Source organism: Nicotiana tomentosiformis, chromosome 2, assembly GCF_000390325.3.
Source record: "Nicotiana tomentosiformis chromosome 2, ASM39032v3, whole genome shotgun sequence".
Taxonomy (NCBI): domain Eukaryota; kingdom Viridiplantae; phylum Streptophyta; class Magnoliopsida; order Solanales; family Solanaceae; genus Nicotiana; species Nicotiana tomentosiformis.
This window is the reverse complement of record NC_090813.1, coordinates 72,864,745-72,870,404: the sequence shown is the minus strand read 5'-3', so window position 1 is coordinate 72,870,404 and position 5,660 is coordinate 72,864,745.

Genomic DNA, 5,660 nt, shown 5'->3' with positions numbered 1-5,660 from the left:
AGTTATGTGTGACACCATAACCTAGTATCTTAGATGGTGGAGACTCGATTACTTTCGGCATATCCCTTACTCTGTTCCAAATTTCTTCTGAACACAAGCAGGTCGGTGGCTCCTCAAAATCAGTTCGGTTCTTCATAAATGCACTTGTATTTCGCCTAAATTCATGATTCATTGGCAAGAATCTACGGTGGCAGTCAAACCATGTATTTTTATCTCCATATTTCAAAGTAAATGCTTTTGCGTCTTCCATACAACAAGGGCAAGCTAACTTTCCAGCAGTCGACCACCCGGACAACATTCCATAAGCAGAAAAATTATCAAGTGTTTGAGCCTTAGCAATAAATTCAGCAACCCCTTCAATAAATTCATCCCTCAGCCCCACACGATTAGGATGATTCCTATTATACATTCATCTACGATGCACAAATTTCATCTACACAAATAGAAATCTAGAAATGAGATATTTAAAATAATTTAATTTATTTAAACTGGTTACAAAGTTATACTCTTTCAAAGGTTCGTTTTAGATATATACATATTATTGTATCAAAGCACTTTAATTGATATATTTTACTGGTTACAAAGTTATACTCTTTCAAAGGTTCGTTTTAGATATATACATATCATTGTGTCAAAGCACTTTAATTGATATATTTTATTTTTTAAATTAATATTTTTTAACACTCGAAATCTCACATTAATCCCTATTCTAAATAATATAAGTCTTTAAATATAATAATTAAATTTGAATAGCTTCTTAAATGTTCATATAATCCAAATTAACTAATGATTTCTCAAATTTACAAATTAATCTTAATGTTGAAATTGAAAAAAAAAATTTAATATCATTCTAAAAAGTGAATATAGAAATATTACTATATTATTTTATATGTTTCTTTGATTATAATTTTTTGAAAAATTAATCTTCATCGGTCATTTTCTCACTTTAAACAAATCATTATTTGTCTTGTGAAGTTGCAGGATTAAATAATTTTCTAATCTTTATGATAGGATTAAGCTAGTTTAATTAGCTTATAAGCTTAGCGAATTACCTTGGTTTAATTTGGGTTAAAAGCGAACCGCGTCCTAAGAAGCACATGATTTTCAATTAATGGCATCAATCAACAGATATTTTTCATTATATTTTTGGACTAATCAATTGAATTTCCTTAAAACAACTTTTAAGTATATTAGCAAAAGAGCAAGAACTTAATCAGAAGATCGATGATGGCTCCCAAAGTTATTCTAGTTAATCTATTAGAGCTAGTAAGAACAATGTAGTATCTTTAAAGTATATTAGCAGAATTAATATTATTTTCTTAGTGCTTCTGCTAGTTGTAATAAATTAGAATTGACTCTACTATTGCCATTTCCTTTCTCCTCCTTTACTAATAAATAAATATCCATAGGATCAAGATAAAAGTGACTGAAGACCATCTCTTTATGAAGTACGTATATACTTTTTACAAAATAAATGTGTTTAATTTGTGGACGGGTATATTATTTGAATAGTGAATGCTTAATGTGGTTCAACGAAATAATGGGATTTCTATTATCAATCAAACAATGAGATTTCTAATACTTAATGTGGTTCAACAAAATACTTACCTCGACGAAAAAAATGCCAGAGAAGTCGACTGAGGAGCTGTTGCCGCCGCCGCCGCCAACCACGCTAGCTGCTGCAAAATAGAGTAAAAAAAATTAATAAATTAAGGGGAAAGGGGAGGAGGAAGGAGAGGTAGAAGGAAAAAAAAAACGAGAGAGAGCAAACATACGAGCTTGGGGACGGGGAGAAAGACGAGAGGAAGAGAGGAGCTTGGGGATGAGAGGGAGATATACAACAACAACAACAACAACAACAACAACAACAACAACCCAGTATAATTCCACTAGTGGGGTCTGGGGAGGGTAGTGTGTACGCATACCTTACCCTTACCCTGGGGTAGAGAGGCTGTTTCCAATAGACCCTCGGCATCCTTCCCTCCAAGAACTCCCCACCTTGCTCTTGGGGTGACTCGAACTCACAACCTCTTGATTGGAAGTGGAGGGTGCTTACCATCAGAGCAACCCACCTTGTCACGAGAGAGAGATATAAGAGAATGAAAACTGGGCTTATGGTTTTTGGGGAGGGGCTCCAGGGTTTTTAAAAACGAATTCCGACTGATTCGGTCGGAATTATTATTTTAATTTTTTTTTTAAATAACTACCAACCAAATCGGTCGGAAATTAAGTCAAATCAGTCAAAAATAATTTTCTGTCAAAATTTACGACCGATTTGGTCGGAAATGTGATCGAAAAAATTTAAAAAATATATAGAAAATATTTTTTTGAAAATTCTGACGGGTTCCGTCGGAAATTTCCGACCAAAAAAATCAATCGGAAATTTCGGTCGGAAGTTAGCATTTTTCTAGTAGTGGTTTGAGGCTTCCATTGATTTCTCTTGATATTGATCGGACCAGTTCCAATGTTTCTCATAGTGGTTATAAGTCGAATATAAAATATTTTACTAAACATCCCTAAAAGATGCTTCCATTTTTAATATTTTTCTAATATTACTAATTCAATATGAGGTGGTAAGACTTGTATTTCACTGAGAAAACCATTAATTTAATTTTGATGGTATGACTTTCCCAGTCCACATACTGAATTTTGTGGTGATTTATTTTATTCATTGAAATAATTTTTTAAAATGGTACCAACTCTATTACTAATATTAAGACAAACCAGATTTAATTTCGACCCCGTGGGTTGGTACTCACGAGTCACGAGCTAGGCAGATTCATAACTCTATGTTTAGAAACTACGGATAGGAAGAGAAAGGGAAGGGAAACTAGAAGGAAAGATACAAGAATAGACGAAATTAATTCCCTTTCTTTTGTTTATTTTAGTTGGTGTGAAACAAACAATGAATTAATTACAGAGAATTAGTTTTAATTCCTTGGTAAATGAGTGTACTCAGAACAAACAAACCAAAATAAAAATATTGGTCTTATTATTATGCCAACTTTTCAAAGGTTGGAAAAATTGATCCTGGAGTTGGAAACTCTTATTATTGTTGCTTACTCTTTTTGGTTATATAGCAATAATAGTAATTTGTAAGAAAGAAATCTTAGCTTAAGGTTATTACATTTTCCTTTTGTAGATCTTTTGCTTTCTTTTGAAGATTGTCACTCACTACTTGCGCCATGCCATCATTTGCGTTTGATTTCTAAATACTGCCAAAACCAAATGAATTTATATCAACTTTTTTTTTCTTCATTTCTTTTCTTCATAAAAGCATTATCAACAAATAATACGTAAAATAAAAATAAAAACATGTGATATTCTAGTGAGATCAGCACAAACAAAAGGTCCATTTTTTCAAAATGCAGCTCTACGATAGTTAGTCACTTTTTTCTTCTTTGTGGAAATTCATTATGTTTTTCAAGTTAGTGAAGAATTTGATTCACTATTCTATAGCCAAAGGTTACTTTATATTTATTCTTTACGTTTTTTGTATGTCATTTCAATGCCAAATTTTGCATATTCTTGAATTTAATTTGGGAGGGGCTCAAGGTGGAGACCTAGAGTGAATCACCAAATACATATTCTTTGGCATCTTGTACCTTTCATTTATATATAATCTAGTGTGCTAGTTGATATTTAAATGTAAATGCTCGAACAAGAGGGAGGCCTCATTGTTCTCGTGAACAAAAAGATATTTAGGGGAATCATGTACTAAAATTTAGACTATAACTTATGTTTTCTAGTAGAAAAGTATGCTTCAAGAGAAAGCTATAGATTCTGTTAGAGACAGAGAGGAAGAAACAAGTAATATGGGTTAACGATGTAACAATTACTTTGTTCTTTTCTTTATAGTAGAAACTAGAAAGAATGATTTAGTTAATTACATGTTATAATTCAATACAAGAATTGTAATTAGAGGATAAAAACATGTAGTTAGTCACCTTTTTGGTGAAATAACTTATGTACATTTCGAAGAGTAGGTGAATTTTTCCCCCTTAATGAGCTTAAGGTAGTAAAATGAAGACTTTTATTTTTCACGTATTCCATTGGAAAAAGAGTTCTCTTTGTAGATATACTAAAGTATATATTACCTGCTGAGATAATTAAGCTAATTACCATTTAACCCCACGATAGTTTGAATGAATGAGCCGTTATTTTCATATGCCAAAATTAGGCAATTTGTTAATCGTGACAAAACCTAAATAACAAGATAACAAATGAGTCAGCAAAAATGTGGCCAACTTGCTAAAATGTTTTAGAAAGTTAGTTCCGAAAGCTACTGGCTAATTATTAAATGTAAATGTCAATTATTTGGGCTCACTATTAGAAAATAAATGGTCAAAGTTGACTGGTAAAATATCGCATGCCCATTAAATGATTAAAAGATTACTACCTGTAAATGGTACATTTAATGGTGATTTTGAATTTCTTTACATGTGATTTATGCATTACAATTTTGTTAAATTTATTAATCCTATGAAGCTATTGCTACATTTATTTATTAAAACATTATGTGGTCCGCCATGAAAATGCTCATTTTAATTGATTTGAACATAGAAATAATAACTGGAAAACAATATATGTGTTATAAGAAAAATTAAATTATGGTGGATGTCTACTCTTCCTCCATGATCTTCTCAAATATTTAATGATATATTCAATGACATATTTTTATGCTTAATGACATATTCAATGACATATTTTTCTTCACTTTTCATGCATATATAAAGGCCTTGTAATAGATAGAAAAATACACACAATTGAAAAAGAAAATCTCTTTCTTCTCTCTATCTCCATTTATTGTTCATGTTTTACTAAATTGCTTTTATTTCATAACAACATGTCTTATTCATGTTTTACTAAGTTGCTTTTATTTTATAACACGTTATCAGCACGAATTGCTCATTTCATGATCTACTACATCAAGACTATGTAAATTATAAGCAGGCAATGAGATCAAGTACAATGAAAAATGTCTTGGATGATAATACAAAGATAAGTTTACATCCATCTAAACCCATTCATACTTTCATATCTTTGCGTTAACTTTATGTGCAGTGTTTAGTAAAATTATTTTTTTCAATTGTATCCAGTGAAATAACGAACTGGAAAGGTATGTCTTTATTTGCTATATCTCTTATAGGACAAAGATAATATTCCAATGTATATATTTGTTCTGACCATTTACATACTATGATAGATAATTATTAAGGTAATTTAGTAATAATATTTTTACCATCACATGATGTATTTCATTGAAAGCAAAACTATCAAATATGTAGGCGATTTTACAGTACCTTGCAAATCTGGCATTCGAATATACAATCAATATAAACTCATTATAGTTATAATTTATAATAGTCACGGTTATGCATTAAGTCTTAAATATTTTTGCTGGAAACATAAGGCTCATTCCTCCGTATTGAACTTTTTTGGTGAAGTTCTTATAGTCTTTGAAATATAAGTGGTTATAGATTATCTGCACCTTTCCCCTAATTAATTTATTAAAATGTAAAAGTGATTGTATCATTTAAAAAATATAACTAGCATTCTTGTTGCAGATGAATTGTTTCAAGATTGAAATAGTTATATATGTCTTCTTGAAATTTAATTTACTTATGCCTATAATTATGAAGTAATAATATTTTAAAGGC